The 14,215-nt window shown below is 41.7% G+C and overlaps 2 long non-coding RNA genes across 2 annotated transcripts in view; both read right to left on the bottom strand.

The window, feature by feature from the left end:
* Positions 1 to 5,781, bottom strand: part of LOC131513048 (uncharacterized) — a 42,488-nt gene extending 36,707 nt beyond the window's left edge. The window contains exon 1 of the long non-coding RNA XR_009262434.1: positions 5,577 to 5,781. This is a non-coding gene — a long non-coding RNA (uncharacterized LOC131513048). The remainder of the gene's footprint in view (positions 1 to 5,576) is intronic.
* A 1,765-nt stretch (positions 5,782 to 7,546) lies between these two features.
* On the bottom strand, positions 7,547 to 12,167 carry LOC131513051 (uncharacterized). The gene is made up of 3 exons (XR_009262437.1): positions 12,054 to 12,167; positions 7,845 to 7,892; positions 7,547 to 7,603 (listed from the first exon to the last, which is right to left on the bottom strand). It is a non-coding gene; the product is annotated as an uncharacterized LOC131513051 (long non-coding RNA).
* Between the last annotated feature and the right edge of the window lie 2,048 nt (positions 12,168 to 14,215).

Below are 14,215 nucleotides of genomic sequence, written 5' to 3'. Positions count from 1 at the left end.
TGTATGCACTACTCAACTTGTGTCCAACTTAAGGCAGACACAAGCCAAATGACCATCAATTTATTCCTTTGGCAAATGGCACCAAAATCATTAAACTGCAAGATTTTTTTTTTTTTGCCTTGTTTGATCTCTTCAGAGATTTATAGTTGGGAATAAATATTTGAAGGAATTAAAGACAGGTAATGTTAGTTGAACATCCATTGTAAACTAAACTTCTGATTTTACTGTGGAAGGTAGGACTTGTAATAGAGAGTACATAAGACAATAAGTGAAAATGCTGTGCAAATTGTGAAAGACCGTATAAACATAAATCATGTACCCACAGCCAGATATTCGTTCAGAATTACTTCAGGATTTCTGAGACCATGCACCCAACCCAAGACTCCTCCTGCACTTTCTCTGATAAAATAGATCTCTCCAACTTGATGTAAGGAGTCACGACCAGGAAAAAAATTGGGGCCTTGGATGATTTGGAGTGTATGTGAGGGTATTTTCCCCATAGACTATGCTGCTATTTCATTCACCACTTGAGGACGTTCATTCATTAGAGTGTGATATTGACCAGGTAAATGTACAGAAGAGCAGTGTAATGCCATCAAATAGTTTACCCTTCTCCAGAGAGCTTAAAACATTTCCAAATATGATCCCAGAATAGCTGGGCATGCTCATGGTAGATCAGAGCAGCTGTTATTTTTTCACACTTTATGGAGCAGAGAACTGAGAGATTAAATGACCTGGATAAAGTCTAAATAATGGGTAGAGAGAAAGGAACAGACCTCCCAAATATTTAGAGTTGACCCCACAAGGTTGAGGGAGTAAGTCCAGTTGAAGCAGCCTATAAACTGTGCTGTTTCCTTTCACTCCCCCACACTATCAAGCTACAAAGAATACCAACTTCAGCCCAGGTTTAAATGCTTCACTGACCTTTCTTGACCTTCTCCTTCCCATTTTCAAAAATCCCAATGATCTGTTTGATTCTTGAATCTTATCCTCAAAGTATTTGGGGAGTTTTAAAAACATATACAGTTGTAACTCTGAAGGAAAACATAGATCTATTTGCTAAAACAGTCTTTAGACAAAGGCAATGGACGCTGAAGTTAAATCCTAGCTCTGTCAATATTTTATTGGGCAGTATCTTTGGGCAAATAACACAATCATTCTAAACCTCAGTTTCTTTTACTACACAAATATTTATTGAGTACTTACTTTGTGTGAATCCCTGTGCTATGTTTGAAAGAGACTATTATGGGAAACATGGTAAGGGAATCTATAAGAAATGAACAATAGGATTATTGAGTGCTTTTGGAATTAATACAATAACAGATATGGAGGGGATTTTTGAGAATCCTAAAAAACATACACATACAACAAATACCTTAATATTATATTTCATTACTCTCTACCTATCATCTACCAATCCTCTGTTCACTCCCACCTAAACTACAGAGATTTTTCATTATTTTTTACTGTTAACTAGGGTCATCCCATTGTCCAGATAGGTAGCTCTTCTAACACCTTGACCTCTCAGTATCTTGACCTCTACTCCAATGCTTGTGAAGTTCACCTTTACTCCACCTTAGTCATCCCTACTATGACTCATAGACATGGTCAGAAGTGATTTTCAGGTTTTTAAACTATATGTGTTTTTATAATTATTTATTTATTCATCAAATATTGAACAAGGGTCTTCAATGCCTTGAGCACTATTCTGAGTCCTGAGGATACAGTGGTGATCAATACATATCTGGAGGCAGAGGGAAAGGAGACAGGCAATAAGGAAGTAAAAGAAAAAGAAGAGAATTTCAGATGGTCGGAAGTCCTAAAAGAAAAGCAGAGGTGTTGTGAAGTGAATAATAGATTTGCAAGTCTAGAAGAAAGAATGTTATGTTAGTAGAATGATTAAGGGAAGGTCTTTCTAAGAAAGTGGCATTTCAGAAAGATCTGAGTGGTGAAAGGAGTCATCCATGTGAAAACAGGTGGAAATGTTTCAGGCAGTGGGGACAGCAAATGCAAAGTGTCAGGCAGAATGACTCTGGTGTGATTAAGGAGCAAGCAGAAGTCCAGTGTAGCCGAAAGTGAATGAGGAGATAGTAGGAAATGACATTGGAATCACAGCAAGGGCAGGCCAGGTTGAAATTTTACGTCTTAGTTAAGAGGTTAAATTCTGTCCTAATTGTTAAGAATCCATTGGAGGATTTTAAGTGGGTTGGAGGGGTACTGATACAATAAATTTTTAAGAGATCATTTTGGCTGGTATAGAGGACAGGAAGGCATAAAATGGAGTGGATGATGATACTTGTCATAATTGGTGTTTCCCCAATGGTGGACCCTGCACAATGGACTAGGATGCAGGTAATTTGCTGGGGGGTAACCCCAGAAAGCTCAAGGGGAGAAGAAGGAAAAGTGAGGCAGGGAAGGGGAAGCACCAATATGAGAGCATTTGTGAGTAGGCTGTGGCCGTGAGCAGCAGGCTCAGTCCTGCTTCACAGGTATCACATGGAACATAACTCTTGTAAACCCTCAAGCAAAGCAACAGAGACGCGTGAACACTTGAGAAGCTCTCAGTGCATACAGCTGTCTATCACAGCTTTGGGGGAAGTCAAAGGTAGGCTGTGATTGTCAGGTGTTTTTTTTTAATGTTTATTTATTTATTTTGAGAGAGACAGAGATAGAGAGAGAACAGGGAAGGGGCAGAGAGAGATGGTGGGAGAGAATCTTAAGAAGGTTCCACACTACCAGCATGAAGCCCAATGTGGGGCTTGAACCCACGAACCATGAGATCATGACCTGAGCTGAAACCAAGAGTCTGACACTTAACCGACTGAGTCACCCAGGCGCCCCTGTGATTGTCAGTTTTATGTGTCAACATGGCTAGTTAGTCCCAAGTTATTTGAACAAACATTCATCCAAATGTGGCTGTGAAGGTATTTTGTAGATATAATTAAACTTCATAACTAGTTGACTTTCAGTAAGGGAAATTATCCTGGATACTCTAGGCTGGGCCTGAGTCCACCAGTTGAACGGCTCTAAGAGCAAAACTGATGCTTTCCTCAGGAAGAAGAAATTCTGCCTGCAGAGACAAGAGTTTGTACCTAACATTTCCAGTCCATCATTCCTGATGGCCTGCTCTACAGACTTCAGCCTTGCCTTACCAGCCCCCACAATTGCATAAATTCTTTGTAATCTCTTAATATATAATCTCCTAGGGTTTTGAACCTCGACTGATAGGAAGAAAGAAAGAAAAGAAGGAGCCACATTGGTCATTTTAACAGAGAGCATTGAATATAAGTATTAACTGAACAGTCATTGGAGGATTGTTGATAACAAAGACCAAAGGTTAATACTGAAGTACCAATTCAGCACCTTGAATATGTCCTGCCACTCCTTTCTGACCTGCCAAGTTTCTGTGGATAGGTCTGCGGCAAACCTGATCTGTCTTCCCTTGTAGGTTAAGGACTTTTTTTCCCTTGCTGCTTTCAGGATTCTTTCCTTGCCTGAGTATTTTGTGAATTTGACTATAATGTGCCTTGTTGATGGCTGGTTTTTGTTGAATCTAATGGGAGTCCTCTTGCTTCCCGGATTTTGATGTCTGTGTCTTTCCCCAGGTTAGGAAAGTTTTCCGCTATGATTGCTCAAATAATCCTTCTACCCCTTTTTCTCTGTCTTCGTCTTTTGGGACCCCTATGATTCTGACGTTGTTCCTTTTTAATGAGTCACTGATTTCTCTAATTCTTAAATCTCCCTCTTTGTTTCCGCTTCATTGTTCTCCATAAGTTTGTCCTCTATATCACTGATATAGCCTTTGCCTCATCCATCCTTGCCACTGTGGCATCCACTCGAGATTGCAGCTCAGTTATAGCATTTTTTATTTCATCCTGACTTACCTTTTATCTCTGCAGAAAGGGGTTCTAATCCGTTTTCAACCCCAGCTATATTCTTATTATCGTGATTCTAAATTCTGGTTCAGACATCTTGCTTGTATCTGTGTTGATTAGGTACCTGGCTGTCATTACTTCCTGTTCTTTCTTTTGGGGTGAATTCCTTCATTTCGTCATTTTGAAGGAAGAAAAGGAATTAATAAGGTAAAAAAAATTAAAATTAAAAAAATTAAAATTAAAAATTAAAAACAACCCCCCAAAAATCAAATAAAGGATGCTAGATCCTAGGTGTATTCTGGTCTGGTTGTTGAAAGGAGCTTGATAGAATAGAGAAAAAAGGGAAAGATAAGAAAAGAAAAGGAAAAAGGAAAATGTTTGAAAATTTGAAAAAATGAATATGATGAAATAGAATAAAATGAAATGATGGAAGTAAAAAAATAGAATTTGAAAATTTTACAAAAAAGTAAAAAAATATAGTAGGAAAAAAATTAAAGAAAAATATCTTTAATGGATATGGAAAATAATTTTTTTTCTCTTTCTGTATTCAAGAATAAGAAAAAAAATTGAATAGATGGACCAGCAAACAGAGTGAAGTACTATTGAAATTACATCGGTTTCCCCTAGAAGTCGAACTATGAAGCACTTAATAGTCTGTAAACTAAGCCGGTGGAGAGACTTGTGTTCCTGAAGAGCGAGATTGGCCCAGTTGGGTGGGGCTTAGTGTAATGGCTCCGGTCTCCACTAGATGGCGCTGCTTAGCTTACTGGGTCGATTGCTGTAGGTGCGTATGCGCATGCGCTGGAGGGGTGAAAATGGCGTCACCCAGATAACAAGTATCTAGTGTGAGAACTATGTGCGCTCCCTGACCAGCAATCGCGTACCCGTCTTTTGTCTCCGGCTTCCGTCCCCTCCCCGCTTTTATACTGTCCGTGACCAAGCCGTCACATTGCCAGGCGGCACCTCCCTCCTGAGTTTTATCTCAGATGCGGCTGTGTTTCCCAACGCGTCACTTCTGAGGGAGTGCGGCTTTGACCCTCTCAGACCTTCGGGGGGAGGGTCTCACTGAGCGATGACCAGGTGCCAGCCGCACCCAGGAATGTTCGCGGGACTGTGCTGCCTCTGATGCCCAGAGACTGTGGTCGGGTGCCAGCCCGCCCCAGAAAGAGTTCACGCAATCGTGTAGCAGCAGCGTTTCAGGGATTATGGAAAATCAGAACACACATCTGGCGCCAGGCTTCACCCTTAACGTTCTTGCTCCAGCACCAGTGAATGTGGTTGTTCTCCTGGGTCCCCTGGGGCCTTTGCCTATGGGGAAGCTGCGCAGAGCCTTTACCAAATGTCCTCCCAGCGGGGGAACCGCCTCTCCCCTGTGGCCTGAGGGCTCCGAGGACTGCACTCTCTGCTCCTAGGGATTCGCCCTTCCCACCAGCGCACTGCCAGGTAGAGCTGTTGAGTTTCAGACTCTGCACTGTTTATAGAGTCTTAATGGCATTTAAACCTTCTCCTTTATCCTTTCTCCCTTTTTTGTTCAGTCCCTTGCATACTCTTGTTTTTTCTCTCCAGCTGCTTTCAGGCAGGAGGGATGTTTTCCATACTCTCCCCCCTCCCCCACCCCATCTCAGTCCTCTCTCCTCAAGCAAAAACAGCTCCCTGCCCTCCGGGGCTTTCTCCCCCAGTTCACTTCTCCCCGCTGCATACCTGCTGAGTTCTCTGGTTCAGGTTGTGCAGATTGTTGTGTTAACCCTCAAATCAGTTTTCTAGGTGTGCAGGATGGTTTAGTGTTGATCCCGCTGTATTTCAGGGACGGGAGACACAAAAAAAACTTCCATGCTGTTCCGCCATCTTGGCCCCTCCCTCTGTTCTTGAACTTCAGGTAACTTGTTGGGCTTCTTTTGCTTGACATGGTATCTGTAAGATTCATCCAGCAGTGGTGGTTCATTATTTTTTTATTGCTCTGCGGTTTTCTACTGTATAAATAAACTATACTTTATCCATTCTTCTGTTAACGGACATTTGGGCTGTTTACATCTTGGGGCTATTATTAATAAAACTTCGATGAACATTCTTGTATTTAAACAGCATATGTGAAACAAACCATGATCGGACAGCGGTTGGCATTGCCAGCTTCCTCGCGTGGAACGGAGCCAGATCCTGTGGCTGAGCAGCAGAGCAACATGGGTGCTAAAGGTAAGCAGGTGCATAGGGACCATTCACTATGGCTGTAGGCGGATTTGGAAGTGTAGCGAGGGACATTTGGATGGTACATCAACAGCATTGCTATACTACTCGATAGGGGCATTTGGAGGTTTAAATGTGGTAACGTATATAGAGCATATAGAGATAGTGATTACTCAATAAAAGAAGGTCGTTTTTATTATTATACTAAACTTATAACCTTAGACTTTTAAAGAAGCAGGGCTCAGGTGGTACAGTACAGTTATTTAGAAAGACCTTTCCAAAATAATACCACATCTGCTACCCTATCCCATCACTCTTCCCTTGTGCTGTGAAGTCTTTATACTCAGAAAATAATTCACAGACCAATAGCTTCAGCATCAACTAGGAAGATGCTAGAAATGCAGGATCGTGGGCCCCACTGATCAGAATCTGTATTTTAACAAGTCCCTGATTGATTCTATGGAAAACTGCATTTTGATAAGCACGAGCTTTAGGCAGCACATTGGAATCACACAGAGAGTTTTAAAACTTACGTATTTCAAATTTATTGGACAATTGAACTCTGTCACAGAATGTCTTTTAACCATGGCATGAAATACACCTTAGGAAATGCTGATTTTTACTTAAAAATCAACTTTAAGATTAGAATTAAAGATACAAAATGTAAGTAGAGTTTATCTTTGGGTGGTGGTCTTATTTCTTCTTTTATTTTTCTTTTTTATGTTCTTCTTTCTTTCCAAAGTTTGTGTTTAAAATTTTTTAGAATTTTTTTAACGTTTATTTATTTTTGAGAGAGAGACAGTGTGCGAGTGGGGGAAGGGCAGAGAGAGAGGGAGACACAGAATTTGAAGCAAGCTCCAGGCTCTGAGCTGTCAGCACAGAGCCTGAAGCAGGGTTTGAACTCACAGACCACAAGATCATAACCTGAGCTGAAGTCAGACGCTTAACTGACTGAGCCACACAGGCGCCCCTCTTTCCAAAGTTTTTATAACACTTACAGAATCGAAATTAAAAGGTTTAGTAATTATGTTAGATGACAGAAATATTTTCCAGAGCTGCTCATTCCAGAATGAGGTATCATTATATTCTTTTAAAAGATACAGTTAAATATATAAACTTATAGAAAAAGAGTACATATCACAGAATGAACCTAGGTGGAGAGTAATGCTTTTTCAACTTTCCATATGTTTGAAAGCTTTTATAATAAAAAGTTGGGGAGATAAAAAGTAAAAGATTCATTTTGGAATAACATGACCATTATGTAAAGTGTTTATAAGTACCTATCTAAGTATATGTGGTTCCCTTTGGGAATGAAACTGAGATTGGGAACTATCATAGAGAAGATTTTAGCTTCGTCTCTAATGTGTCAGATTTTTCAAGACTGCCTTTGTGTATTATCTTGAAAAGAAACACGTTTTCATGGGCAAATGGTGTTCAAGATACATGGTGTCAGACTCACACAAGTCCACGTCTTACTTACTTCAGAGTAATACCTCAAGTCTAGGATTCCATTAGGTCCTTTTTGCCAGCACTTAAGACAAATGCACCTACGGGGCGCCTGGGTGGCTCAGTCAGTTAAGCATCCGACTTCGGCTCAGGTCATGATCTCGCGGTCCGTGAGTTCGAGCCCCACGTCGGGCCCTGTGCTGACAGCTCAGAGCCTGGAGCCTGTTTCAGATTCTGTGTCTCCCTCTCTCTGACCCTCCCCCATTCATGCTCTGTCTCTCTCTGTCTCAAAAAAATCAATAAACATTAAAAAAAAATTAAAAAAAAAAAAGACAAGTACACCTACGTCTGTTGCAAGATCCAATGGAGGACGTCTAATGGTGCTTTAGGCTAAAAAGAAGAAAATTCTACTGTCAGAATATCGAAGCCTTCAGCCATGCAAGAGGCCATAGTCTTTTTTCTGAGCTTCAGGAACAGGCATGACTCCTTGTGTGCCTGTTTGTTAACATATGCTTTTATGAAAGAATCCCGTTTGAGATTCCTTTAGCTATAGCATACCACCCAGTAGGAAGGTTGTGGGGGAAACCTATAGCTCTCACGAACTCTAGTCATGGGAGGCTAGCAATGCCCACCAACACAGAACTTACATGAAAGACCAAGTTGGTTTAAAGTAATACACGACCTAATCTTAATGTTTAAAAAAAATTATTACCGAATCCAGGTAATAACGGAGAAAGAAGAACACCATGCTTCCTTTTCCTGCTTTATTCTCTTAACCACTTTCTCCTCTCCCTCCTTTATTCAGAATATATGTTCAATCCAAAGTTTTCATTACTTTTTTTCATAATTTCTCACTTAAAGCTCTGTGCTTTCATTCTGTTTAGCCCATGATGCAGATAGTTCAGTGGCATTTATGACTGCAATTATTAGGAGTTTGGGTGTTGGCATAAATGATTCTTGTCTGCTGGAATCTATCCAGTTTGAATATGGAGCTGTAAAGAAAAGCCTAAGAAGAGATTTTCCAGGGGTGATGGTGGTGTGAAAATGTGCAACAAGGTGTTATGATTTCAAATTATAAAGATCCCAGTAAAAATACACAGCATAAAGTTACTGCTCGAACCTCTTATGCTTTGTTTTTTCTAAGTCAAACTTAGAAATTCAGACTTGCCAACGTACTGAGAGGTCCAATGTCAGCTGTTATTAAGAAGATCCCTCCCTCTACCTAGAGCCATTTTTTAAAAATGTTTATTTATTTTTGAAAGAGAGAGAGATAAAGAGTGTGATCTGGGGAGGGGCAGAGAGAGAGGCAGATACAGAATCCAAAGAAGGCTCCAGACTCTGAGCTGTCAGCACAGAGCCTGCCGCAAGGCTCGAACCCACAAACCGTGAGATCATGACCTGAGCTGAAGTCGGACGCTTAACTGACTGAGCCACCCAGGCACCCCCCGAGGGCCATTTATGAAACCCATGAACCTCAGTCCAGAAAACTTGGGGGCAGTCCTGTCATCTTGAGAACTTTGTAGCTGTTTTTGCCATGTGTGCTGTATGGTCTTCCTGTTCCACTAGTGATAGGTAACTATTGGCCCTCCTTCCAAACCTGAGCAAGAGGAGTTTTGACTGCATCTCCCAATGCCATTGTGGTGGCTGGTTCCAGGAACGACCCCCAATGAATCACATCTCCTCTATTTATGCCCTTCTGTAGATCCCTCCCATATTGACTCCAGCTTTTTCCAGAGGACTTGCTTTGGCCAATGAGATATTCACAAATGTGATGCAGGCTTGAAAATAACTTGCACACCAAGGCTTGTTCTCTCTTGTTACTGTGGGACTGCCATGTGAAGAAGCCCAGGTCATTCTACTAGAGGAGGAGACCATGTGGAGCCATGTCAAGCTGAGACCTCCTAGACTAATATGCTCCCAACCAACCTGTCAGCTATCTGTAATCACGTGAGTGACCTCAAGTGTCATCAGCAGAATGGCCCTGCTAAACCTAGCCCAAAATACTGGCCTATGGAATCATGAGGAAATAATTTTTTTTTTAATGTTGTTTCAGCCCCTATGTTTTGAGATGGTTTGTATGACAACGGTTTGTAGGATGGCCCCTATGATTCCTGATCCCAGGTGTTCACATATTTAAGTGTAGGCAGGACCTGTGACTTGCTTCTGGACAATAGGATATGGCAAAGGTGAAGGGATTTTGCAGATATAATTAAGGTCAGTTGATTCTGAGTTAATCAGAAGAGAGAGTATCCTGGGTGACCTTGACTTAATCAAGTGAAAGTCCTTAAAGCAGGAACTAGGTCCTCTCTGAGTCCAGTGACTCTTTCTCTGTTATTATACAAGCAAGCCATCATGAGTTCTGTAGATGCAAGAAAATGAATCCTGCCAGCAACCTGAATGAATTTGGAAGCAGATTTTTTTTCCCCAGACAAGCCTTTATATGAAAATGCAGCCCAGCTGATACCTTGATTACAGCCTTGTGTGACCCTCAGCAGAGGCCCAGCTGAGCCATACCCAGACTCCTAACTCAGAGAAATTGTGAGATAATACATGTGTGCTGATTAAGCCACTACATTTGTAGTCATTTTTCATGAGGCAATAGAAAGCTAATAAACTTTGTTACTTGGCAGTGTATAACCAACCTATACAGCCACATTACCAAGCATTCTGTCCCTTTGCATCCATATGCTAACCCTTTAAAAAGTCTGTCACCTTCTAGAGCATAAATCCAGTGACTGGCCCAGTATTACTACTGAAAGTCTTATGTCCTGGGAAATCCCTCAGTTCAAAGCAACTGGATGTCACCCCAACAGCATGGTAGGTCAGAACCACATGCAGACAGCCATCTACATCTTTCCTCCCTTCAAGAGAAGCTAAAGTTCTTCTTCTGAAGATCATGCCCATCTCCTCTTTAGCATCTATCTTCAGCTCTCAGTGAGACATTGACTTAATCCCCTTCAAGGAGGTAGAACGCTGTTATTTCCTGGCAGGAAAATAAAGTAGTGGGGGCACGTAGCGGTAGGGAGTGGAATAAGTTACATGTTAGGAGCACAGACATTTTTGAAGTACAAAATTCCTGGTTGGCAGCGGAAGAAAGACTGTTCACTAGAGAGTTCTAAGCAGTTCTAAAAAGTTGGAATATACTAGGTGATTTTTGTCTTCATTCCTTTCTTTATAATTCATCTTGTTCAGACAGAGATAAGAATTCAGGAAGGAAAGCCAGCATGAAGGAAGGGCTCCCTGCTACTTATGATTGGCAGACTCAGACCCGTACAACTCTCCCATCTCATTCTCAGTGAGCCTCATTCCAAACTAGCCTGGAGCTCTAGCCAGGCAAAGCTAGTAGGACCTACCCAAATGCCCCCAGACAGGTACTGGGGCCCAGAGCGTCTCTTCAGGCCCTGGTCCTACCTGCTGTTCTGGCATGTTCCAGCTGTTCCAGTCTGGTTCTGACTCTATTGCCTCTTATTGGTGTCTTTCTGTCCAGTCCCTTCACACTGGTGCTTAGGACTGGCCCTTGCCTCATATCTCTGCTGTCTACCGGCCCACTTCAACCTCATACCCAACTCAGGCTTCTGGAATTCCAGCCTGGAATCTGAGCTCTAGCCCTCCATTTATCCAAGATGGAGTAAACATGTATGAAATAGAAAACTTGGAATTGTTGGTCTCAAAACAATTAGGAACAAAATTCCAACGTGGACCTGACCCCAAGGTTTGTCCCAATTCCTGTGTCCAGTCAGCTGCATCATGGATTCCCTGGGCTGCCACCATGGCTCTGACACCTGCTCCACTCTTACTTTAAGCCAAAAACCTTTTGCCAGCTTTTAGATGTACCGGGGTTATTCGAGAAGGCTGACAAATGAGAATTCATCCTGCACAAAACCCAACTAGATTTGAAAAGAGACGATTTCAAGGAGAGACACAGAAAACTGACAAGTCTTCTGGCATTTGGGGAGGGAGGGTGTGAAAAGAGGAGTGTCTTCAGAGTGGGCTGCATGAGGTAGAATTAGTTATCTAACGTTTATTTATTTTTGAGACAGAGAGAGACAGAGCATGAATGGGGGAGGGTCAGAGAGAGAGGGAGACACAGAATCTGAAACAGGCTCCAGGCTCTGAACAGTCAGCACAGAGCCCGACACGGGGCTCGAACTCACAGACCGCGAGATGGTGACCTGAGCCGAAGTCGGACGCTTAACCAACTGAGCCACCCAGGTGCCCCTAGAATTAGTTATCTAAACAAAAGTCCAAGCACACTTGTCCCCAACCCCTATCCTACATAAATCTGTACAGAAATTGTTTTCTCAGTTCTCAAATGGCCCAACTATCAATTTTTGATATAGGAAATGCTCAGGTTTCTGTTGAAAATTTAACTTTCTATTATCCATACAGAATAAATGTGAAGATGAAGATCTGATAGTTCTCAGATTAATAGTCTCTCAGCTTTTCTGTCAACTAGCCCTATAAAATAGCCATTTATATCAGTAACTTAGTGTCACAATAATGCTGCTTGACAGCTTCAAAATCCTACGGCTTTGAACAATGATTACTTACTCTTGCTTGTACATCTGTGGGTTGGCTGGGGAGTAGCTAATCTAGACTGAGTGTGCGTCCAGACCTGCTTCATGTATCTCTCTTCCTCCTACTTGGGCCACTGGGCTGGCCACAACATTTTCTTCTCATGACAACGGCAGAGACACAATAGGGCACCGAAAGCACAAATGCTTCCTAAATACTAAGCGGAACTGGCACGTGGCCACCCTGCCCACAATCCATTGGCTGCAGCAAACCTCATGTTCCAACCCAACACCCATGCCTCTAGTGAGAATTGCAAAGTCACAGGGTAAAGAAAGGGTGTGGCTACAAGGCAACAGAAACTGGTGCCAATAAGTCAATGTGCCAGAATAATCTGCTAGGATTGCTATCCTCCATACTTGTATCTCACCAAGTCGGTACTGTCTGATGTTTCCCTAAGTAGGCCTATAGCATATCTGTGTTTGTTTCTGTGCCTGACTGAACTGTGTTCTTCTGGTGTCAGATTTGGCTTATTCAGCCAAAAGATTTCTGGAACACATGGTTACTTTGGCCTCTCAAATTTACACTCCAGTGAATATAAAGGTGTGTGCAGCTCACGGAAGTCTCACCTGCCCTGCCCCACATGAAATAAGAGTCTTCAAATTTTCTTGGAGGAAAGTCCCTTGATTTAGCCATTTTTGAATATGCTGCCTTATCATTTTAAAGATTATGGTTTTGTTGAATCTTTGACATATTTCCTGCTACAGAATATGTATTTCATTCCTTTGTTTTCCCAGAGACTTAATATGGCTCTGGCCATGTCTTCCTAACTACAGATCAGGTGCACAGTCTACAAGGGGAGGGACAGCAAAAAGGACTATTTTAAAACTGGCACTTACTGCATTTGACATATTGCCTATTACTGAGAATTTGTATTCTTCATATTTCCCCTCACAGGGTATTAAATTTTGATTAAACCCAAGAACCTCTGACTGGTTTCCATAAATAGAAAAAAACTCTGTAGAGCCTTAGCAATGTTTTTATATGCAAAATGAGTTGCTAACTTATCATGCTAATTGTTCTGGTATTTATCCCCCTAAGTCCTAAGCACTCCCTTCAGATTTTCACTACATCTTCCTACCAGCCTATGGCATTCTGGGTGATAAGCAATATTTTTTTAATGAGGTTCCACTTCCACAAACATTGTATTACCTCTAAAATAAATTTATACCTCTGTTTGCCTGGATCTCAAGCCAGAAACATCCAATGAAAGCACATGAAACATTCGCTGGAGTAAACAGCAGTCAATGTCATTATTTCTGGGTATCTAGAGCACAATCCAATCCTACAAAAATAACATCAGTACTCACTGTGTGCCAGGCTCTGTGCTAAGATTTGGAAAGACTTGGAAGATTTACATTCACCATCTTAACGAGTCTTCACATGGATATCTTCACGATGAGGAAGGATTATAATGGAACCCCCAACCTCAGATGCATTAACAAAGTCTGTATCTGTTACATATTGCATTGACTCAACAAGAAAAAATTTCTTACGAATGGTGTTTGAAGGGTGGCTCTATGGGAAAAGCATGCAACTCATGATCTTGGGGTAATAAATTTAAGCCCCATGTTGGGCATAGAGCTTACTTAACAACAACAACAACAACAACAACAAAGACTGTCTTTGAATCCTGTTAATCCATCAAAGCAAATCTTCAATTATTTCCCTACACTTTGCTTTCCCAAGAGTATATTCCCAAGAGCCCCTTGGTTCCTGGGTGTGTGTGTGTGTGTGTGTGTGTGCATGTATTGAATGTGAGACCCAAATGTCTTTCTCTTGGGCATCTCCAGAGAGTTTATCCTAATTTTCCCCCAATACACATAGTTTATGTAATCAATCTCCTACTACACATTTTATTCACTTCCTTTTTTAAATTTTTTTATTACAAAAATGTTTAAACATTTATTCATTTTTGAGAGATAGAGAGAGAGACAGAGTATGAGTGGGGAAGGGGCAGAGAGAGAGGGGAGACACAGACTCTGAAGCAGGCTCCAGGCTCTGAGCTGTCAGCACAGAGCCCGACGCAGGGCTTGAACCCACAAACCATGAGATGGTGACCTGAGCCCAAGCTGGATGCTTAACTGAGCCACCCAGCTGTCCCCACAACCCTTTTAAGTAACGAAAGACTCTTGCTTAAA

The sequence above is a fragment of the Neofelis nebulosa genome, chromosome 5 (genome assembly GCF_028018385.1).
Source record: "Neofelis nebulosa isolate mNeoNeb1 chromosome 5, mNeoNeb1.pri, whole genome shotgun sequence".
Classification (NCBI taxonomy): Eukaryota; Metazoa; Chordata; class Mammalia; order Carnivora; family Felidae; genus Neofelis; species Neofelis nebulosa.
Note: the sequence above shows the minus strand (reverse complement) of the source record. Positions and strands in the feature narration are given on the sequence as shown.